Here is a 25,279-nt window from a genome sequence, read left to right on the forward strand (position 1 = left end):
AACAGTGCTGGATTTTTAGGACAAGTAAGCAAACAAAGGCATCATCTCGAGGAACATTCGAGGGAGATGTTTTTTCAGCGACCCTTTTTAGCAGGAAGAATCACGCGCGCAAGCATCTACGATGCTGGTAAACCGTATTATCCCGCTGGATCTCGTGTTCCACGTACAGATCTCGCAAGCAATAGAAAAGATCAGCGCAAACCCAACCGCGATCCGTATTCTCGCTCGGCAACTTCGAAGATTTTCCCGAAGGACGAACTTTCGGTCAGGGGAAAGCCTATTAGTTGCGAGGATCCCGAGGATCCTTCGTCTCTAGCCAGGAAATAGTCAGTCTGTTGGCCTAGCGAATCGCAAAATCCTACCAACAAAGGCCGCAGGCCGCGTGCTTTCGAAAAACCGCGTGCTTTCCGACCTCCGTCTGCCTATCGTTCCGTTACTTCTTCCTCCGTCAAGTTTAGCTTCTCGTTCGTGTCACCTTTCCACCTGCTGAAGGCATAAATCATGGCCGTTCGTACGTTTCCAGCTCAGACATCGGTTTGCAGGTGTCTCGACCGCCGAATTTCACGGCTGTGAAGGACAGCCTCCTCTTACGCCTTCGCAGTACTTGCGATTTCATGGACTTCCTAAGGAAACTATCCTCCAGCTCATCCATTTTCTTATTTCTGTCACGCTTATGGAAATGACACGCGAGATTGGTGAACCGACCAATTCGTTGGTTTCGTGGTAGGAAATCTTGAATAGGTCTGTTAGAATGTTCTATGGACGATACAATATACGGTGGATACTTACGCTAATTCATATTTTTCCGATTATCGTCAACGGGATGGAAATTACGAAACTGTGTCACAGACTAAGTATCGGAAAGAGTGTTGTATCATACTTTGGATATTTTATATATCGTATCATTGCACGTGAATATGAAAACGTTCTACAGCAATAAATAAAAATAAATCTTGGCCATAGAACCACGCTGTACACACTTCTGTTGAAGTATTGTACACACAATATTGCACACTACTGTGTACGAAAAATGGCCATTATGGGACAGATGAAGCAAGGTAAACATACACTGTGATACAGTGATAACCTATTAATTATTAAGTGTATTTAAGTAATTATTAAGTGTATTTAAGCTAATCAGACTTTAAGAATAGGGACAAAAGACAAGTAAAGTAAAAGAAGATACAAAAGCCTGTATTGTACCTTTGACCATTATATAGAATTTGTGCATTTCTGCACCTCCCAATTTCCCATGAATGCGTAACCATAAAAGCTAATAGTAGTTTGTCCGAAAAATTTCTTTCGTTTTATGAGGAAATAATAGATAATAATGTTTTGTTTTATATTATTCTGTCGAATTACGTACGATCCATTTTGTTCTGTTTTGAAAAATACCGTGACATTTCACACATTTGTTTTGACGTTTGTACGAAGGTGCACTGTTGTAAAAAGACACGTTTGCTAAAGAAACACACCTCTCGGACAACCAATAATATCAGTTTAATCGTGTTCTAGCAACGAGACTCGAAAAACTTTCTGGAAACGGGTCGATACCTTGTCAAAGTATCCGGGAAGATCGTTCTTTCTTTCGACGAGCGATCGGCCGTGAGACGATTACTCGTTCGAGTTCCGATCGCTTCTAACGCTCAAATTATTCGGAAGTTTGCCATTGAAATCGATCTTCCGTTACTCCGACAGGCTCCCTTGCGACAAACATTTGCACGGCTTTCCACCAAGGGAATCTGTCCGTTGGACGTTTTTTCGTCGCGACAAGATGTTCTTGAAGATATTCGTCCTAGTGTGTCCAATTGAGACAACAAACGGACGTTATCTTCGATCTTGACTTGGAAAGAGAAACGTGGCGAAGCGGTAGTCGTGAACGCGTCGCCGACCCGTCGATATTACGATTAATTGGCTCGTAAATTTTCACCCCAGGGAGTTCCTAGAACTTCCGAAGGATAATTTATATATTTTTCGGTCAGACCTGACCCACACCTGGCAGTCTCAGCAGGCGTTTACCTGAACGAAACGAACTAGACAGCATCGCGCCATTTTCCAATCCTACTCTTCCCTTCATTCCATCACTGTCAAAATTTTATCAAAAAATCCATCGACTTTTACTTTTTCATAAAAAAAAGTTTTCTTTTACTCTTTTCGTAATTTGGACTTTTTTTTTTAAATAAAAAAGCAGCTTTTAAGAACGCGAAATTAATTGCTAACGCAGTTAGTTTAAAATCGCATTTGTCACGTTCCTCTTCCGTAGTCTTCAAGTATTCTATTGTGTATAGTTCTATAGTTATAAACAATAAACGAATAGTTTTCTATTGTTCTTCCGCTTTTTATGGAATATATTTATCCCTTTTTAGAGAAACAATGTTTCTTAATTTCAAACAATATCTTTAATTTCAAGCGCGCAACACACTTTGCACCTTGTAATAAAAACGCCAACATTTAAACGTATTCATATTTTTACGAATGTTATTTAAAAAATGAAACCTAGGTAAAAAATTGTTACATCCACTGTCAGCAGGTATTTTAACGAGCAGTCTACTTCACATATTGCATATAGGCTCGCGTATTACGTACATTCTACGCATATTTTGTACCAACAAATTTCTGATAATACCACCGTTTGTCCTATTAACCACGAGATATAAAAATTGTACTAATTTTTGGCCGATTTCATAGCCACCAAACGCAATATATAAACATTCTGTTTTTAGCTATGAAAAGTACTTTTCGAAGAACTTCCTCTTCCTCGAATAACGTTTGAAAAAGCATTCGAAGAATCTGCATTCTGCCGTAGTTTGAGAATATCTTTAAGAAGTTTCGAACAGGCTTGGCGGAATCGCTCGATGAACCTGAAACTTGAAAGCGAGTGCAACGAATCGCGCGTAACACACCTTTCCGGCCGAGTTCCGTATCCGTCAAAAAGTTGGCGGGAACGGTTGGGTCGAAACGCCCATCCACGGAATTACCTTGAAGATTGGAGGGAAAGGCTGCGAGGAAAAACTTTTTCTCTCGCTATAATTCATCGAAGGGCCGCACGGCGAATCGGCTGCACGCGGTTGTCAGCCAAATCAAGCGTAAAACGCGAGGTAATTGTCAATCCGAGAGGGTTCACTCAGAGCGCAGGAAGGGTGGTTGTAGACGAGATTAGGCGAAGGGAGGAGGGGTAAAACGCGGCACGTCGAATGTTTATAAGCTGATCGTCATTCGATTTTCACGGCTATCGATGCACTCGGAGGATTCGATTTGCGTGCAACCATGTGGAATCGATACGGGCATTTTTCAAATGAAACGCACCCTATGTTTCTCTGTTTCGCAGTCTGTTTCTTTCTAAATGTTTCATTGTTATATTGCGTCACTCTGATGCGTAGCTTTCACTCTTTCGCATTCAAATGGAATTGCTTTCATTAAAAGCGAATTTTGACAATCGAGCGCTACTTTCTTAAATATTCCCATTCTACTTGTATTTTCGCCTAAACGGCGATACACCCCGAAGAAAGCGACAAACTTTATCGAAGAAAGATTACCGTTAAGTGCATCGTATTTCGGATAAATCACGCGCAGTTCGAATTTTATTAAAAGATCCGTAGATTCATATTGATCGATCTGATCAATTTATTCTTCTACTAAATTAACCATTTATTTCTATTTATTTATTTTCCATTTTATATTTTCCCCTAGACGATGATACGCTTTAAGGGAACTGTCGAAAGAAGATCACCGATCGAATGTATGACATTTTAAACGAATGACGCGCAGATAAAATTTTCTTAAAAGATCCGTAGCTTTATTTTCGTCGATCCAATTAATCCGTTATCCTATTAAGTTTACCTTTAAGCGACAGCCTCTTAAAGGATCCTGTTTTATTACCCTAAACGGTGATGCACCTCAAAGGGGGCATGGAGAAAACGAAAGCCATAGGCGTTATTCGAGCGTATTTCCAATAAAAAGATCGACGAGCTAGGTTGACTTCGATCGGCAGGGAATCAAGATCAAGAGGCGGCCGAACAATCGTGGCGCGTTTCTATGAAGTTGGTCGGGGTGAATAGAATTCGCGATGAAAAGGACGCACGCGTGCGCGCGCGAGTTCAGCCCCCTCTCTTCCTTTTTCCCTATTTTTTTCTTTCCTTTTTTTTCGGCAAAAGCCAGGGTCGCGTCGCGTTTTTCATACGGTCCTCGATAGAGACGGCCGTAAGTGCATTCACCGTGCAAATCGGGTTGCCTCGAGAGTGCAACAATACGCAACAGGTGAGGAGGAGAGATCGGTACGCGTTCAATGGCAGGTGAAGTTTCCTTTCGAACAAGAATAAGTACTCGAGATTGTGCCCGATCCGATTGCCTAAGAAGTTCCTCGCGGAAACGCTTCCCTTATACTTTCGATCTTCTCCTTCCCCCTCCCCCTCCCACCCCTCTGTCCCTCGCTTTCGAATGACTTGAAGCCCGTTCTAATAAATATTTCGTTCGAACAACTCTTTTTTGGTAGGCTTCTCCACATACAGAATCATTTCTTTCATCGGTTTTGATAAATCATTCTCGTTACGACGAAGAAAAACTCGAGAGTTGGAGAGAAACAAAAAGGACAGGAAGATTGGGAGCAAAGGGCATGAGAGAATGCAGCACCTGCGCGAGGATGTTGATGTATCTGTCGGCGTTAATTAACGGGCCATTAATTATCCGGAATGGACCAATTAGGAAGATGGTCTTGTTTCGGTCTATCGTGTTCCACTCGGCAACCGCTCTAAGAAACTTGCTTGTACCGTAAATATATAATACCACGTGGCTAGTGGAACACGTGGAAATTTCCTAGTACCATCAGATTAACAATAGATATTTGCGAGAGTTCGGTCTCAGGATTTCACGTGTTACCGAATATGTTGGCAACGATAATTAGACATATCCGACGTGTGAATTTTTGTCAATTTTATCGAAGATGAAGCATTCCTTGGACATTCGTAAAAGTCCAGAACGTACGTTCTAGAAACGTAGGAGAGAAAAAAAGGAGGATCGGAAAAAATTCGTCACGCGTCAGTCTTTTTTCAAAAATATGATAATTTATGATAGATGCTCGCGCGGAGAAGTTGTCACGCTCGTGTCTAGACAGAGTCTCGTTTCGATTCCGTGACACGAATAAACAAGCGGAGAATGCAAGAAAAATGCGTTCGAACGTATGAGATGCGTAATCGATTACCCACGATCCATGACAGATCCCTGGATCGTTCCCCTTTCCCGTGAGAACCGTACAAAGAGAATCGTCTTTCCGTTTACCATTATTCTTCGTCTTTTTATTTATACCTTAAATCGGACAGCTTTCTGAAAAAAGGGATACAAAATAATGTATTCAATAAATTGCGTGGGAAATTCGAGTTGAAGCTGTTTGATCGATCGACATATCAACAATATTTTATATTATAAGATTAATATATCACAGTTTCAGATCTATCCTGAAGAAACAGATTGCAATGTTTACGAAACGTTGACGCAAAGTGGAAGTGCAAAGTGTGAGTTCAGAGCGCAAACACCAAAGTCAATATTATGTATAGTGGCTAGTTACGTTTGAATTGATAATTGTAATGATTCTTAAAGAATTTCTTAATGCTATCACGATATTACGTTATATTACCGTGCCAAAGACGATAACAAATTGCTTCACTCTGATATTTGTATATAAAGCTTGTACATCATATTTTCATTTTCAGAAAACTTTTCAATTATCCTCGATATCGCTCTTTCAAGTTTATATGTTTTTAATGTTTATATGTGTACGAGTTTTTCATGTCTCAGAAATAACTTCTTATCAAATTGAGAAGGAAAGAATCAGCTTTCCATTTACGATCATAATTAGCGTATCATTAATACACCCGAAATTATCTTCGATGTTAACAACCCTCTTCGAGTTCATCTTCCAAAGATGGTTTCTTATCGAATTGAAAAATCAGACTCCTCTAATCAGTCGCGAGATCACGGACATTGATACCACGGAAGGAGGGGCACAAAGGACAAATTAAACAGTTCCATCGACGGAGAATTTCAGGAACCCTCTCTCGGTGTATACTGTCATTATCTGTCCATCGTAGTTTCCTCGCCCTTTCGTCCAGTTTCCTCGCAGTAGGTCGCGAATCAAGATGGACCGATGCAAGGGGTGTACACCCTTCATCAAAATGTACATGGACACGGAGGAAGCGGTCCGGACTGAAGGACGGAAACAGAATCTTTTGAGACGAGCTGTGGAATGCGTTGGAAAACGGGATCGCTTCTCACGATTCTTTTCTTCCGATCATGGTCCAATGAGGCTTCTAGGAAATTTTCCCTTCCTGTCAGAGCATTTTAGTCGGGAAGAAGGATACTTAACCCTTATGAGACTAATGGTAAATATGTCTCATTTATTGCATTGATAGTTATACCATTTGATTTTACAAAATTTCCTTTGTCTATTAACTGCTACTTTTTAAACGATACGTCTTCAAATCTGACAGAATGTTTTCACGAATGTTTGTTCGATCATGACATTAAAATCAGAAAATTAAGGAAGTTGTAGCGTCGCTCAACTCATGTTCTGCTGCTGCCATCTGCTGCAATAATGCGTACTTTGCTTGCTTTAGAAATTACAAGTGGCTCGAATTCTTTTCTGGTTCGAGTCTACTATATAGCCAATGCTATAACGCGATTGTGTTGTCTGGAAGAAAGAGAAGTTCGTGCGGAAAGGGTTAAGCGCGAATCGACTCTAAAGATTACTTTCAATTCCATTAACAAATATCCGATAACTCGATAAATAGCGAGTAACGTTCGATAAAAATTTCCTTCCCTAATACAAATTTCAAAGTTAAAAGAAACAAAGAACGAGAGGGTTAAAGAACAGCGAGGTTCGACGATCGTCCGCAAAGCTGAAGAGAAGGGTGCCTTGAGTATTCGAGATCGAGGGCTTCCGAGAAACCGCGAAACAAAGCTCGAATAGAAGGGCTATCTCGAGGAGATCGATCGATGCATCTCGAGCGCCTCACTGCCAACAAAGAGGTATTCCTTTGGAATCGAAGAAACAAAAAAGAAAGAAAAAAAAAAGGAACGCACCACCGGTGCCCCGTTGGTAATCGATCGATCGAGAAAGAAGGGGTTCTCTGGCAAAAGCGCCGACCCCCTCGAGGGAGCAGATAGAAAAGGAGAAAGAAAGTAGTGGGCGACGAGACGGATAAGTAGGTGGAAGAGCTGAACCCGCGTAGATCAGATCTAGCTTGTGATTCGCTCGCGATCCAGTAATAACGACACAAAAGTAGGATTCTGTACGGTGGAACGAGGAGAGAGAAACGACAAGCGTACACGGAGGGAAGAAGAGAAAGGAGAGACTCGCTGTAGGTGAAGAAAGAAAAAGAAAAAAAAAGACTACGAAGAGTGGGGAGATGGAGGAGCATTGAATGTCTGGAGTAAGTAGAGATTTCCGGATGCTGTGCGTGTACGGTCTACCATTTCGCCCTCGTCTTCTCTTACCTGGAACCACCCCCTCTTACGTGCTCACCCCACTCTCTGCTCTTGATCTTTTACCTATGGGAAAAATCTACATTGAGTCGAGGGCGAATGAATGGAGGGAGGAGAGGTGACCGGTTCACGGCGGAATCTTTTGTGGGCCGGATTCCTTCTGTCGGGTCCATCCGCTGCAACAACGTCCTGTGCCACGCTACGACAACCCGGGGTCCTTCCTGGAGCTCGCGAGCACCCACACCCCCGCTGTACCTCGAACTCTGCCCTCTCGTATAGCAGGCCGCACGTGCAGGTAGCCGAGATGAACGCGTTCTGCTTTCTCACGGCAATTCTGCCCGGTAACTTCGTCGCACCAATTCCCGCGGTCTGGTTTTCGCGCGAATTTTAGGTGAACGAAAGGTGACACGTTCTCTGTGGACTTTTGTGGAGATGCCGAGCCCTTGACGCAGGAGACCGGGTCGATGTTTGAAGATCTATGTTACCTTCCTTTTTATTCTTGACGAAACCAATTGAAAGCTGCAGGCGGAGTGTTTAACATATAAATTTGCAATGGGCATTTTTATTTACCTGCTGTTTTATTGCACTTTGGATATAATGGTACTTTTTTGTATAGAATTAATAACGCGGTATGGTTCGTTGTTTTTCACACGGCAATATTAGTTTTCGGCCTAGAGGAAATACTTTAGCACAATAATATTTTATTGCAAGGTCATTTCAAGATTATTTTATTACATTTCTGAAGCTTACGTGTAATCTAAAAATCAAACAAAAACAGAGTTTTGTCTGAATGGCATAGACCGACGGTATTTTACATTTTAAAATTGTTTCCTTGCGAAATATATGGAAATATGATTTATCGTGCTTTTCCTCTCCTAAGCAAACGCATTCTGCGCATTTTTACCTTCAAACTCTCCATAAATACATAAAAGTCAGCAGTCTACTAACAACTAATAACTCCATATCCTAACTAATCACCGACAACTCGGTTTCAATAATCCGTGACATTAGTTAATACCGAATGCACATAATCGAGAAACATGGGCTAAGAAACATGGGTGATGAAAAAATGGCGCACAAACTCGAGAAAAAAGTCTTTCCCCATGCTCGTATAATAGAGGCACGTGACGAAGCAGTATCCACGACCTTTGCTTTCATATTCCTCCGCTCTGATCTCTCACGGGAGGAGATTAGTGAGTTAGGCTCGCGCGTTGTCCATCCAAACGGACACGTCGCGAAGATGAAGAGAGAAACGTTGGGCGGAGAGCCTCTTGCTCGTCTCTAGATAATTACGATCTGTACGTTTATTTCTAGAGGAGTCTTTGACCAGGGTGAAACCGCTTACACGCCCATTTACAGCCGGGTGTGGCGGTAATTTATTTCGACAAGTGGCGAAACCATGTTTTAACGCCGCCAGCGTTTGTTTGTCTGAGAGGCGACGCGAATTCTTTTAATTCTTTAACGAGGAAGGTAACGATTGCGTAATGCTACCTCCGCACCATCGTTACGCAATCACTTTGCGAAAGAAACGAAGAGATTCGAAGTTTGTCGAGTCAGTAAATAAGAGTACCCCACTGATCCATATAACAACCACGTAGAATAGAGAGAAACAATTCGCTTCACTTTCCATTGTAATTCGCGCGAGTCGAATAACAATCAACTTAAAGCGAATTAAAATCGAGTGGATTTTTCAAACGTGGCATAACTTCGTGATCGATTGATATTCCTAGCGATATATTTTTAATGTAATCTAATATATGTAAAATATGTTTTGCGTTGTTGATGAATGTAAAACTTTTGAATATAAAAATAAGTTTCTATCTGTTTTTTTCTTTAAACAAATACAATTTAGATATTACAGTTGTCTCATTGGGTAAAACAGTTTTCTATCCAGATTTCATTCTTCTAGTTATGTCGATAGAAATATGAATTTGCATAGATACTCATCGTCTAGTTATTGGTTGTTAGAAGTCGAGATATTTGGGGGACTATTTATCGTTGTTTGAGGGAAAGAATTTGGAAAATGTGGAACCCGAACTTTCCCCCCTCTACAGAGGGAAATATTCCTCGAAATGGGAGAATCTATTTCTTCTGGGTTCTTTCTTCGCGGTCGGGAAGGAAATCCAGCGCGTTCCGTGCCAGGGGAGGAAATATTTTTATTGGGACGATTGCGGTTGACGTACGAGGGTCCTTCGAATTCGCGGCGCCGGGATCCATCGTAGGATCACGGTCGCTCGAGTGTCCTGATTGATTCTCCTCGTCGCTAGCTGCAAGAAAAATCCAAAAATAATTCCGGAGCAAAATCTACAGCCAGTCATCTGAAGGAGACTGCCTTGAAATTATTATTATTGCGAGCATCAAACTTTTTGTTCTACAAGCAAAAGGCCAAAGAAATAAGATTTTTGCATGTTTATGATAATAAAGTTTATTCATAAAGAACAGCTTAATACATTTGCAGCTTTCAGGATATCGCTACGCTTCGCTTCTATTCTGTTTCTCAGTAGAAAAATGTTTATCATAAAATAATAACGTTTGCTTCAACGCACTGCTTATCGTTTCATGTATCGTTCTATCGAAACTTGAAAACACGACAGCATTGTCTAATTCTATGTAAAGGAATATCGCTTATTGCGACATGTTACATATACTACGTAATGTTTGAATAAATATTTAAACAGGGCAAAGTTTTGCTACAAACAGTAAATTAACGCGACGCAGTATACGCATTAAAGTCAGTCACGCGTCAATGACAGCGTGTTGAAGAAGCAATAAATGTAAAACAGATGAACGAACCGACCTTGCCCTCAACGTTCGAGAAAAAACTTCTAATAAGATTAATGGACGATTCAACTGTTTCTGTTTAAAAAATAAAAAAAAATGGTATTTTAGACGACCTAAGGCTAAACGTTCAGCTTCTTTCGCCGTAAGTTAAAGATAAATGATATGGATTTTAATTAACTGGAGGAATACGAGGATCGACCATCGCGTGTGCGCGGGGTTTGAGGAAACAGCGCGCGAGCGGATCTTTGTTAAGAGAAATTTAGACACAGCCTCTGCGTTATGCCACATTAGCGCTCCTCGGGATTCCGGTTTTTCAATACGACCAGTCATCCTCGAAGAATCGACAGACAATGTGGCGGCAGCCCCCTTCCTCGTCACTGGTCCCTCGTAAGTAGCGCGCTCTCTTTATCTTTCCTTCCTCTTGTCAGCCGGGTCAGTAAAGTAAAAAAAAAAAAAAAAAAGAAAAGGAGGAAAAGTAATAAAAAAAAAAAAGGTAGAGCTTTGGACGTGCGTTTACTCAAAGATTTAGAATCCTGGCATTGTGTTTAATCGCAAGGAAACTTAGACCGAACTGTGTTACCGATCGATTATTTCAGCCGCTAGTTCCCCGAATCGAACATTTTTCCAACTTCTTATTTCTTTGTTATAGATATGTATCGTGGCTATGAAGATTGTGGATAATTAATGAAATTTTCTGTACAGGATCGATGGATTACTATCGGGGATTATTACGCTAAGATCTTTAATACAGCGTGTCGCAATGAAAAACACGATGATGTGTCTATTACGACAGATCGTAAAGTGCAATTGCTTTATCTTTGCCGTAGAAGCTTGGAAATAATTACGACTTGCGAAGAAAACATAGGACCAGAGTAATTATTAATATACCACGATTTTTTTTTTTTTTTTATGCAATTATGGAAAATTTGAAATGGCAAAATTGCACATAAAATATTAATTTCGCGAAAGTTTCTTTCCCTTTGTAAGGGAATGATATAAGTTATACAAGCAGATAATATAAATTCAATAAAATAATATAAAATAAAAAATCTGGTTCATCTATTATTTCTTTATGTTTGGTTGCTAACTGAGTGATTACAGATTTTACCAGTAGATGGTATCAATATTACCAAATAGAAGCCAAGTTGCCAACCTAATAGAACGAAAACAACTATTGACATAACCTATCATATTCATCACGAGAGTTGTTTACAAAATTCGAATTTTAGAACTAAAGCAGTAAAGACATAGATCGACGTCTCTCTGCGGCACTCGAAGGACGTTGAAATAGAATCGTTCAAGTGTTGCAGTTGAATCGAACAGTTTATCGACAAGATGATCGAGTAGCGACGGAACGAAGAGTGGACAGAAACTGGCCGCGAGATGACTCAGTCCATGACTGGCCGGCTAGAAACTACGTTTCGCGTCGCATCGGTTTCATCCACGGCCCAGCAATGATCATTCCCCATGGTGGACGTGCGGGACTGACAGACTGGAGGCTTCGCGTTCATTAGCTAGCTATTCAGTTCAACGGGCCAACTGGCGAGGGTGGATTCTGACTCCGGTGGCTGCTGGAATGTCCGACATGTTACTCTATCCTCACACATAATTACACAAGCCTTGGCAGACGCAGCCGCCACGGTTCGCCCTTACGCCACCGTTCACCTTTTATCGCTCCGGATGAACAAAATCACAGCCTTCCGGGGATCCGTCAGGCATCTGCTATATCACCATCTTTCCATCGTTCGAGAACAGTCGTTGGTTGTAAATTAAATACATCCTTGGTTGTAGAATTATTGTATATATACGCTTGTTTATAAGCAGACTGTGGATATTTATGGAAATTCAGATTTTTATGGATAGTAATTGAAATGATGAAACTTACATAGAAAATTGTTTAATCTACTAAACTATATGAAGTATTATTTTTTGTAAGTATTATATATTGTAAATATTATAGATATTATTCTGAAATACTATATATTAAATTTTATCGTGTCATAATATTTATTTATTTATTTGTTTAAACGAGAAATAAAAAATATCCTTTGTCGTATAACGTAATGGAATAGGGCAAGGTCATAATTAAAATACATATATATTTTGCAAGACACAGAGACCATTTACGCGAACTCTTCTTCGATAGTTAACAAGAACTGGCAAAAAGGCAAACAAAGATAAATGAATAAAATTATAAAAATCATTCAGGTGGCAAGTCAAGTGGCAAAGTAATAAGATTAATTTTAAACACTGAAGGAGACAATAATATATATCAATATTTAATAACTAATACCCAATACCAAAAAAGTATACAAACCTTGCATCGTTGATATTACTTAGTCATAAAACTATTTTATCTTGAAATATTTATAAAGACTTACTGGCTTGATAATGCTATATATTGCACTGCAATAGTATATATATTTTACATTATAATAATCTACTTGAAACACTCACTGAAGGAAGAATCGAACTGTAACTGTAATTTACCTTTATCTTTCTATATTTAAATATACATGTATAATAAACCAAACTAAATATAGAAAGGTAAATGTAAATTACAGTAAGTCTTGCTTCAGTGAGTGTTTCAAGTAGATTATTATAATGCAAAATATATATATTATTACAGTGCAATATATAGCATTATCAAGCCATTAAGTCTTTCAACGATGCAAGGTTTGTTTTCTTAGATATACATGTATATAATAAATAAAACTAAATATAGAAAGTTAAGGGTAAGGGAAAGTTAAAGTTAAGGGTAAATATAGAAAGTTCAGTAAGTGTTTCAAGTAGATTAAAGTTCGCCCAAAGGATTCTCCAGCCACAATAAAGTATTATTTCTAAGACGTGTTGAAGAAGCGTGAAGAAATAATTACTGTATGATATTAGATAGAACAGGGAATAATACCTTTGTTTATATTTGTTAGGAAATAAGTTATCGAGCATTATTTTCCTCTTGCTAACACTGTGTAGGTTCAAATATTACTAAAATCGTCGCGAGTCTCCCTAATCGTGATTTTCTAACTATATTACGTCTAATGGAAAATAATCGAGTGCCGACATACATTCGAGCGATAGCGCGTATATCGGTAGGTACAATTTCAATTTTGCTATCTGCCCCCTCGGGTTGGTTTCTCGATTCCTACTCGAAGGGGCCAGGAAACGACAGGGGTGAAGGACGGTGTAAGATTCGACGTTAGATAGGCGAGAGTTAGGCCCGCGTCAGGCAGCTTCTCCTTCTCGACCTGTCACTCAAATCCTTCCTCCCTTTTCACCTCAAACCTCTCCCCTCATCCTCCAGTTCGGTTCCCGACATGTACTCCCTCCCCTTCGATCACCCTCTCTCGCTCTCACCCTCTGCAAGAGCCGCCCCCGCGGACTCGGTAATTGAATTTCACGAGTTGGTTACCCAAACCCCCGGGTTCCTAGCCCCATCTCTCGTCTCCTGGCCGTCTCGTGGGCTGTTCCACCAGGGGCAGACTGCGCCGTTCCTGATGCCGATGCTGCTGCCGGGTTCCGTGTGTGTGCCAAGGGTCTGCCAACCTACTTGATGCCCGCTTAATGTCGTATCACAACATTGATTACCACACCGTCGCACGATTGCCGCGAGAATGCTCTCTCGCTTTCCCGCCTTTCGCTCTGATTCTTCATTGTTAAATGTTTGCACGCCTTATTGGTTCTTCGAGAATTTTACACGAGATATGAATAGATGGTTTAATTAACTTTAGAACAGCGTAGAAATGTTGGCGAACCTTTTTCATACTTTGTTATGTTATAAATAAAAAAATCAATAGCCATCGTTAGATTGGCCAATTTTAATGTGTCTTGAAACTCTCATTTGATGTGCCGGCTTTTAAGTCGATATTCAATCACGCTGATACGGTTACCGGAATAAGTATCGCGAATAAGCACGTGGATCAAGTAGATTTGTTCTTATATTATATTATATAACGTAAGAAGATCTCATCGAATATGGATTAAACTTATGTATTTATTGCTAAAGTATATTTATATGTCTGTGCGTACACTTGTCTAAACTTTGTATAACAGTACTTGTTGGTATCTTCGTCTCAATATTTACGTTGTTTTGTATTGTACGCTATCCTGCGTGTAATGGATACGTAAATAAGATAAAATAAATAAACGTAATAAATTAACATGTAACTCGAATCCACGAATGCCTTTCACTTCCTCTTTCTGATTTTCTTTCGACGTTTCCGAATATCTTGTTCTTTCGATATTTTCACGTCGATTGATATTCTCGAAATAACCAACAGTGGAAATCGATTGACTGCGGCCTTTTGTTCCAAATAAAAATATGTTGTCTTCCTAATTGTAAGAACAAGGCACACGAATTATCGAAAATATCAGAAGCTTCGTCACTCGTACAAGTCGATATTTGTTTGAGAGAGACAGGTTTGTCATTCCAGCTAGATTTAACAAGTCAAACTGATTTTTCACGAGTCGAGCTCTTCTCGGTTGTTTGTATCCATCGCCGCTTTCTCTCCCCAGCCTTGTTTCTCTTTTTGTCTCTGCTTCTGTCTAGCCGGAAGCCCCTTTCATTCTGTTCCTTCGGCACCATACATCGAATTCGAAGTTTTTCACCGGCTCTTCCCGACCGATAATAATTTTAAAAAGGGGGATGCCCGGGGGCCCTCGAGGTGTCGAGCCGGCGAAGACGAATTATCATCGCATGACGCGTACTCTTATTTATAGTCCGTCCCCGCATCAACCTTCTTTTTTCGTACAGCGTTCGAATCCATCGGCGAATCGTGGATTCGCGAATAAATTCATAAATCCATCCATTCCTTCGTTGAATCGTTGTTAACAGAAATGAGCGTATGAAAAATTAAAATACGACTAAGAGATGTTACTTTTCCAACTAGAATATGTGGCACATGATGACCTATGAAAATATTTGTCTACTCATAGAAACCTTTTACGAGTATATTATCTATATGTTTTATAGGAAACATTTTACAATTTTATTATGTTACGCTGTAACGAGACACGACTATTATCACACGCTCGCATCGATAAAATTTGCCATTAATTTGTAGCGAGATATTTTACACGCTACAGTGTAGTTCGTAAAATCGTACCAACGGTTAGATCACGGATTTTCATGCGGATTCGTATTTTCCAGAATATAATTAAAAAAGTAGAACGTCGATAGAAAATTGTTTTTCTAACTGTTGTTAGAAATAACAATACGTATTTCGCATATTCCATTTTTCCACACTATGTGCACTATGTGCGATTTTGTACTCCCGAATTTCCTATAAAAGCATAGAAATCCGTCTATTAATGGTGTTAACTGAATTGTACGAAAGAGTCGATAAAAAGACAGAAAATTTCACTGCCAATAACATCGCGCTTAAGTAGACTGGATTCGATCGGTTAACCCTTTCGCGGCGTGAAAAAAGGGTGAAAATAGATGGTGTTGCGAAGGTATCGACAAATCGACGACAGCGAAGGAATCGACCTGACGAAAATACGAAAAGGGGAGGAAAGATAGCGGCGCTGACAATTGGGGCAACGGTGTGATCCGATATTGCGACGGCAACCGTGCGCCACTTCAGGGCGGATCTGGTTGGTCAATCAGCGGTGCATTGTACGTAACGAACCTCCGCACTCGGCCGAGTTTAATGCCCGTACGTGGACCTTCGTGAACGTGTGTGCGCGTGGGTTATTAAATATGACGAGAAGAAGGGATGTCGGGGGCCGGGGAGGCGGCCTCCTCCCAGTTTCCTGAACGTCGACGTTTGACGTCGAGATTGTCGTTTAGCGTTCTCCTGGCAGGGAGAGTTCGCGTTCCTCCGCAATCTTTCTGCCTCCTCTTTTTTTTTTTTATAAATTCTTTCAGCCACGTCTATTTATTCGCGCGCTTTACACTGTTGAACTACCGTCGTCATCTGTTTACGCATTTATGAGAAATCACGAATACGCGGGAATTTCGCGGGTGAGAAACACGATTAGATCAGAGTAGATTAATTCGTTCTTTCCGCGGATAAAGAAGGTATTCTAATGCGATATACTATTGAAGATCGGATTAATTTGCTTGATCGCGAATATCTTTTGAAAAGAAAAAGTTTCGTTAACATCGTACGCACAGCTCGCGATGATCAGCGTTTTTGGAATGCTGCAACGATTGGTAAAAGCGCATGCTTAATTCCAAGATCAAATTGAATTATCTTGCGGGATACCCCACAGACCTGGCTGTTTCATAGAAATTTTCGTTTCTTCGTGCATAGCGTAAACCTCGTCTGTATTTTTCTAGCGAAATCTCTTTTCAGAAATTTTCTCATAGCGGTCGTATCAATTCGCTCGGCGCTTGTACGCGCTCAAAAATATCTCGATTTATTCGGCTGGGAAAATGAAGAATCTTCGTATTCTGTCGAGACAAGGGCAAGAAGAGAGTCGATGGTGTTTTTCAGTAGCCGCTGGTCTTCCGCAACACTGTCAGAAGCTCTCTAGTATCTTGAAAACAGGGGGTGGTGGCATGGAACGTGCATAAATTTGGACGGTAGCGTCTTATAGCTCGGCGGATGGTGCTCGAAAGCAGTGAAGTGGACCTCTTGGTAACGGCGAGCACTTATTCGCTCGCTCGCTCGCCAATCCAAATGAATTGGATAATTTGATCAGCTCGTTGCTGGCCCTTTGTTGCCTCCTGGGAACTTTGAATGGTCCAGTCGGCCGTCGTCCCTCTTTTTCGCTCTTTTCCTCTCCTTTTCTCTTTTACTTCACCGGCGATCTGATCCCGCGCTCCGTTTCTCTCTTGTCTTTTCCATTCTCTCTCCCTTTCGTTTCTCCTCCTCTACTAGCTTCCGTTCGCCGATCTCTCGCCCCTTTCCACGCTCTGATAGCCGAAAGAAGAATCAAGAGAAGAAGACTCGTGGATGAACGAAGAAAACAGCCGCGGTGCAGTTTCTCTGGCTTCGAATACCAAGCGCCGAACCGCGATTGGCGGTTACACGGTGGCACGGAAAGAGAGCGCCGTGGCACGCCGCGAGCGTTTCGTAGAATTAAAATAATTATTCGCTGGAAACGGGTGGAAAGGGTAGGGTTGTTTCAATGGGAAAGATCGCTCGTTCGACGTTCGCGATTCGCGGCGCGCCTCCTCTTCTTCTTATGGATCGTCGAGAAAACATGCTCGAGTGCTGTTCTTGTACCGAGAAACCAGGGGTAATACAAGATTCTGTCTCGGCACCGTAATTGTCAACGAGTAGACGTACGAGGTTGAATTCGATCGTGCGCGCATGATTCTTCGTCTGGCGTCGGGTGAATGCTGTTAATTAACATTCTTGCATTTAACATGCTGTTTCTTGCTTCTCTCGTATGCCTATAGAAAGACGTTAAAGGAACGTTAAGAAAGTCGCAAGAAAAGCTGGCTCGGGCCGCCGGAAGTCTACACGCCGCGCTGGCAGGAGAGCAGGCAACGAGAGAAAGAAAAGATGCGTGGAAAACAACTTGAAGATCTTTACAGAGGAACTTTAGCGAATGAAAAAATTATCCGTTGAAAATCAAAATTTCGACCCGAATTAATTGTATAGCCGCCAGGCAACGAGGAATAAGAGTCAGATAGAAGAGAGAAACCGACCGAGTCTCGAGGGTTGAAGCCGATGAATATGATAATGCAGTCCCGGAATCAGATAGAAAGAAAGAGAGAGAGAGAAAGAAAAAAAAATCGAGCAACGCTTTTCAGCCAATTGATCCAAAAGATCCCCCGGCCGCGGTCGAGGATTTTAAATGCCGCACCAACATATCCCTTCGTCTCGACCCGTTCCCTGAATAGGCTGTGCTTGCATCCTGAAAGGAATCCGCAAGATGAATCCGCGAACTCAAGACAGCCGACCCATTTAGCCGTGGAAAAAATATCCTCGAGTCCGTGCCGCTATCTTGAGTCCTACATTCACGATGGCGAGCAAACAGAGATATTATTTTTTTCTCCCTCGCGGTTTTTCCCGCCCCAAACCAGCCAACCTCTCACCCGTTCCCACCCTCCGCACAGTATCTCCGCACGTCGAAATATTATTCGGACGATCGCCGCCCTCTTCGTTGGCTGGCTGGATGATTGGATAGCTGGCTCGACTCTCCTTCTTCTGCCAACTGCTCGTTCCTTCCGCTTTTTGTTCCCGATCTTGGTCTTTCTCGACGCCGCCGGTGAACGAGAGGCTTCCTTACGGCCGCAGGCTCGTAAGATCTCGTGGTCACACAGCCCGGAGGCGCTCCGCTCGAGAAAAGGGAGATATACCAGCGGCAAGAGAATGGAGAAGAAGCGAGAGACCGAGAAACGAACTGGTTCGTTGACGAATTCATCAAAAACGTTTCGCTGTAATAGTGCCGTGATTACTGGCGGACAGAGAGAGGCTGGAAAATTAAAAAAGAAGAAAGGGGAGGAAAAATGAGAGAGAGAGAGAGAGACGCAGATATAGAAGAGGGTGGAAGATGAGAGAGACAGAGAGAAAGTGGAGTAAAGAGAGTGGGAGAGAGGGGGGAAAGTTCTCCTCTGTGGCCGGAAGGTGAGTCTCCCGGCGAAGGAAAAAGGTGGAGATGATTAAAATGAATTCTACGGAGACACGGCCGTTTCACGGCATTTTTTTCCATAGTATTCTTCGAAAGGCATCCCGTGACTGGCGTTCGATGATATTTCGGTCGTTCCTCTACAACGTGAATGGGGATCGATCGACCAGGGAAGCTGTTCCGAGGATTGAGGAAGCATAGATTTGTCGTGGCAGTCTGTGGCAGCGGATCCGCGGATTCATCTTGAAACTGACGAAGAATGGCACTTGATACGCGTCTCACAACGCCATTTTCTGATGAAACGCCGACAAGGAAACGTTACCGCGGTCTATCGCGACGCGCTTGACGCCCGCTCATCGTTCATTCTCTTCCGCTCTCGCGAATTCTCTTCAGTCCACCCTTTTAATAGACTTTCAATCCGATGGTACGATACTTCAAAGTTATAGTACCATTTGCCTTAAACTATGCTCAACGACCAACTGCCTTCTGACAAATGAAACATCTAACGACCGAAATAACATAATCGTACTCATACAAATGTACGTGTAGCATACACTGGCTCGTAAAAGTATTTGGACACTCATTATAGGAAACATTTGGTTTACAAACTTCCACGTATACATCGTTGACAATTATCATATGTAAACCATTTTGGTAACATCGACAACGTGATTGAATTTGAAAATCTTCCCTGCAAACAATAGGAAACGTGATATATCGCGTTGTTCTCGTATTTATTTCATTGCTTCGACATATTTATCAAAATGACACACATCCACTGCATTCGCAATCAGTCCAGCTTGAATAGGTTCCAAGCAAGAGAGAAAGCAAGACTAGAAGAATTTGAAAATTCCTCGAGGTAATCATAAATCCGTTTTTTTTCGACGGCTCAGGAACTCTCGACGCGGCGTTCACGTTTCCTGCGACGTCGATAGCAAAGATCACTCTGTCCCATTTCATTTTCCTTCTTTCCTTTCTTTTTCGTTCGGTGAACGCGTCGGGCAAAGCGGAGCGGAGCATATTTTCGAGCGCAGCGGGACGTATTACCGAGCCGCTCTCGTCCGATAATGTGTTTCTGATTGCCGACGCGTCTAGATTTCGCCCACGCTGGGACTTTGGCTCGATGTAAATCCACCTCCGCGAAATATTACGTCGTCGAATCTCAGCGCAGATACTCCTTTGCCCATTCTATTCCATTCCCATTCTACTTTTAACCGTAATCCTCCATACATTCGGAAAATTTAAAGTCGAAATTCTGATCACGCAATAGATATCTTAATATTCATGTCGAAAGGGAAATAGATCAACCGATATACGTCGCTATTTATAATTATAAACTGGACAATCCGGTCGATTTATATTAACAGTAACGTACATAGAGTTACTAAAATATACGAATTAATGGCAAACGAATGATGAAAATTTCTTGCGCCTATGTAAAGTCTATATATCTGGACGATATGATAATTAGAACTGCGATAGGTTTAACAAACTTGAACTGTTACTATTATGTAAAATACACATTTTCTTGAGAGCTGATTCTCTTCAAAGCAAACAAGCTTCTCGCCCTTACCTTAACGACTGCGAAAAAATTACGTGGTTTCTCGATTCAACGGCGAGTTTTGTAGTTTAAAAAATCACGCAGATGGTCTTGGCAGTTCTTCCTTACTTCCTCCTATGCATTCTAGCGGCAAAATAGAAAAAATACCACGATGAATCATTGTAAGTAATTTCCCCCGGCCGACCCGAAACCTCGCCGTTGTTTAATAATAATATTGTTCAACACGGTTCTTTGAGCGACGGCTTATTGACGAAAGGCAAGCCGTCGCTAGCGCGAATTCACCGCGGGGAATAGCGTCATTATTCGACGACGCGTCGAAGCGGCCGTTTTTAATGAGATGCTACAATATTTAAGGCGAGTCTCCAGCGATTTTACACCATCCGCGATGTCACCGTGAAACGCGTCCTCGCTACGATCTAGCAAACAAAATGCATATTCTCTCTCTCTTCTTAATTTCCTGCCATTTCAAATTACCAAGCATAATTAAAAAAAAAAAAAAAAAAAAAAGAAGAAGAAAGGAAGGAAAGAGAAAAAGAAAACAAGACAATGAAAAATAAGAAAAATTCCAAACGATCGCGAGATCAAGGTGATTCTTCGATGCACGTCGACTCATCGGGGAAATCTTTGGCAATGGAAGGTTCGATGAAATAAGAAGTCGATCTCGAGAGAAACTCTAGACTGCGCTGCAAATAAATATATCCCTGTCCCAAGGAATACGTCATCGCGGGCAAAAACGGATCAGTGGCATCGTTTCATTCGAGTCGTCGCTAGATCAATACCTATAGACGAGCCCCGTCTACAGGTCGGATCGATCGTCGGAGGTATGTTTGATACATATGTACGCGCGGAGGAGTATCGAGGCACGAGAAGGAGAATCGAGAACGCGCTGGAGCAACGCTGGATGGCTGGGAACGTATTAAATTATCGGTTATTAATAACGCACAGCGTTTGCTCGCGCTCCAACTCGCCCACGCTTTCCTCTCGCGTCTTTCGCTTTAAGGACGCGGAACGATCTCGATGCCGGTTAATTGAACCGCCGTCTGTGATCCACGGTTCGTTCGTAAACCCGATCCGCCCTTTATGAAGTTTTTAAGGTATCAAACTACAACGCAAGAAGATGCCGGAGGAATGTTGCGTAACGATATTTGGAAGCCGAAGTGACATAATTAGTGCTATTACAAGGAATACAATGGGGCTGCTGTAATTAGTAGAGCTACGCGGAACGCTATTCAATCGACCGTGTACATAGATTTTTGAACGCCAATGAAAATAGTATACTAGACGACTGATGAAAATATTATTGAAGAATGCTACTGGTAATTGCTTTTAAAGTTATCTGTATATTTGGATAATATATCTTTCTACGTTAGAAATCAGAAAAAAGCTAGGTAGACGCTTCGACGTTCACCTATAGCGTTGAATGTCGTTCATTCATCGAAAGGAAAAAAGATTCCTTGAAAGATGTTGGATAGCGTTTAAGTAGACATAAGTAGATGTTGCAATTACGCGGTGAAAAACTAAATTATATGGTGTTTTGAATATTTCACACCACAGGCCTATTTTATTAAAGCCTTACATCGAAAATTGGCTTATTTAATAACAAGTCAATAATTATTGACGTAATGTACATTTTCTGGCGAAAGAAAAGTTTTGCTAGAGAAGACCAAGATGTATTTTACATAATCGAACATCGTAAAAAAAAAAAAAGAAAAAAGAAAAAACGGAAGAAAACAAATTCCCAAGTGTACTCGTAACGACAATTTGTCTTGAGAGCAGCGAAACACTGGACGAAGAAGGTCGAAACACGGCCGAGTGAATTTCGAAGGTTGAAAGACGGCGGGGAACAGAAGGCGGGAAGATTAAATCGACATTTTCGAGCTCGATCGAGTTTTGGACGGTTTGGGCGCGGGTGTACCGCGCGTAAATTAAATACTCGATGATTAATGGCGGCGGTTCTCCCTCACGGATAATGGTCACCTACGTACACGATTTACATCTTGCCGGTTTTTAAGGCTTGCCTACCAAGGTCAAAGTACCGCGGACCATTCGGCCAACGAATCGATTAATAACCGCTCGCCGGCTGATAGCCAGCTCGTACGCGTTTCTTCTCTCTATATATAGAGCTAGAAACCGATGAGAATCACGGACGAGCAAGGTTGGCTGCTGCGAGGCGGAGGCTCGCTTTGATTTCGCCGCCGGAAGACCTACACCTTCGATCGCGTGCAGGTGTCTGATGGGTCAGCAACTCATCAAGCGGTGATTTTCCATGATTGCGCTGCGATATTTGCAACGGCTCATTCGATACGAATGATATTTGTGAGAATATTTCCGAGTCGAGAGGCAAAAGTTGGATAAACTATCATTAACTGACGTGATTTTGATTTCGAATGGGTAAGTATAGCTTCGTTAATGCGTATGTAAGTATTAGAACATCTAGTAGCCTGTAGTATAAAACGCGATTATTAACGAAATTTAACAAATCCATCAACCAGATTTTGTGAAATTTTAGAATACTCGACAAAAGCCTGTTGAAACTACATGCAACAGTAATAGGAAAATTGTGCGTTGATCGCTACAATCCTCGATAGAAAAGTTATGGAAAAAATTCGCGTCGTATTGAACAGGAAACTGTGAAAAATCTATGCAACAAAAAATAACGAACGTAATGCGAATGCCAAAATTGATCGCAGCAGTAAGCAGACGTCGTTTTAGATACAGGTGCGCATACACTACCGTTCAAAAATTTCAAGCTGTTTTTTCGACTCTACCTAAATATATTGAATCTGTTAATCGTACTATTAACTCATTGAATTAAATTTCAACGAGAATTCTCGAAGATGTTAAAATTTTAAGATGAATTTTCTTAGAGTTCCAGATTTCAAACGAGATAACAGTTGTTATCAAATTTAATAATTTCCTAATAATTCTCCGTGTCTTAATAAGGCGAATACTTCGGTGTCTTCATACTTACAAACGAGTGAGTCAAATTCTTGTCAATCTTCCTATTATCAATTAGAAAGGAAATTCTGTAAATCATCACTCACCAGAAGCGGCATTTTCGCGATCACGATCAAGGGTATGGTAATCTGTAAATGAAAAGAAAATTGCAAAGTTAATGGCAGCGTTCTTGAAACTAAGAAGAGATCGTTGATGAGTAACAGGGAGGGAAATTCGCAAGGTTACGATGTCCTTCGAAGCATGATCTGTTAAATATCGTGTCAGGGTCCCATGAAACATTCATCAACGGGTGGCCAGCCGAGATCCACTTTCCTCGGTGCGTTCTATTCGCGCAGGCAAACTACTCGAGTTTTCCATCCTCCGTACGCGCGGGCCCTTCTTACGTAATCCGTCTGTTAAAATATCAATCTCAACATTTCACTCTTTGCACAGCATTCCGTGCAGGGGTGGCCCCGATCCTCACCCTCTTCTCTGTCTGGACGAGGTCATCAAAGATGCAGCAGCAATCAGCGGAGCTAGTCGAGCGGACGAGCAAGCAGAGAACCAACCGACTACCGGCCTGGACCCCGGGGATGCACGCGGGATTTTCTTTGAGCCTCTAAATCGATCCCCCTCACTCACGGAAAAATTGTACATTCGGTCGGTGTGTAGCTCTTCCGATTTCCTACATCAATCGCTACGATTCCTTGAAAAAAAGAGAGAGAGAAAAAAAACACAGTCGAACCATTCGCAAATCCACGCTGTTTCACTTGCAGGAAGCGAATATATTGTACGATTTTCTTACGAACACTCAAACTGGCGAATAGCTGTCGAAATCTACTGGGACGCTTTATACGTCTCCTACAGCAGTTCATGTCAGTTTTGGCAGGTTTAAACGTCTCCGCTAAAGCTTTTACAAGCAATTTTTTATTTTCTACGCTATTACTTCTTTGACTATTCAAAACGCAACGAACTTCTCGCAAAACTTTTGTTTTGCTTCGGAAATATAAACGGAGAAATAAAATAGCTAGTCTTAAAAACATAAATAAGAAGGAAGCATAAGTCTCGTAATAAAAATGTCAAACGTCTATCCGATCTATTTCAGGGAATTATTAACTGATACTTTGCAAACCCTACAAAGAAGGACATCAAAGTGTTTGATGCTTCAGAAGCAACGATCTATGCACCGTGGTCGTCGTTGAAATCTCTGCTCTGCTACCCCTCGCCCTTCTTCTCTGCCATCATCATCTGGCCGCGGCACACCGCGGGGGGGAGGGGGTGAACTCTATTAAAAATGCAATATTCTCGTTAATCCGCGCCGGTATGTGGTACCGGCTAATTAGCGAGTACCGAGGACAGGGATGCATACGCGCATCCCCGTTGTCATGCAAATACCTGACGGTGGGCGCACGAAACGCCCATTCAACCCACAGGTCTATGCGCGCCGTGCGATCGTATGCCCGGTTATACTCGACGCGTATTAATAACGAAACAAATATTGCTTATCGAATATTAAATTTTCACATCACGCGATATCGCATTCATCTCGCAATCGCCGCAGAATATTTCAAGATAAAATTATAATACGTCTAAGCGGCGATGGTCTTCCGTATCGTGACGTGTATTGTTAAACTCTGTGTTCAAATGTGAAATTGCGTTTGCTTTTTCTACGTGAAACGGAGGGAAATTGATTCAAAATGGGAGATTTATCGCTAGGGCCCGATGCGGACATGTTTCGTTACATGGAATCTTGTTGCACGGGTGCTTCGCACGTGTTTTACCAATCTATTGGATCGTATGCAGAAGAATACAATGGTACGAAGAGTAAACACAGCAGTAAAAGGGATTCCGCTTGCTAAACGCATTAGATGTTACGATTAGAGAAGAGAAAATAAACGAAGAGATAGCAAAAGTTGACGTTAGAATTGAAATAAGAAAGAATTTCATGCGACCAAAAGAATTTTACGTTACATTTCCATACACAAAAATGAATGGTATCAT

The 25,279-nt window shown here is 41.6% G+C and overlaps 1 protein-coding gene across 15 annotated transcripts in view; it reads right to left on the reverse strand.

The window, feature by feature from the left end:
- Positions 1 to 25,279, reverse strand: part of LOC126922562 (transcription factor Sox-2) — a 359,193-nt gene that overhangs the window by 148,199 nt on the left and 185,715 nt on the right. For 13 of the 15 annotated variants that reach the window (XR_007712835.1, XR_007712832.1, XR_007712829.1 and 10 more), the window contains one exon: positions 23,386 to 23,427. The exons of the other annotated variants lie outside the window; for them this stretch is intronic. The gene's annotated coding sequence lies outside the window, so the exon portion shown is untranslated. The remainder of the gene's footprint in view (positions 1 to 23,385; positions 23,428 to 25,279) is intronic. 15 annotated transcript variants of the gene reach the window in all.

Source organism: Bombus affinis, chromosome 12, assembly GCF_024516045.1.
Source record: "Bombus affinis isolate iyBomAffi1 chromosome 12, iyBomAffi1.2, whole genome shotgun sequence".
In the NCBI taxonomy this organism is placed as follows: Eukaryota; Metazoa; Arthropoda; class Insecta; order Hymenoptera; family Apidae; genus Bombus; species Bombus affinis.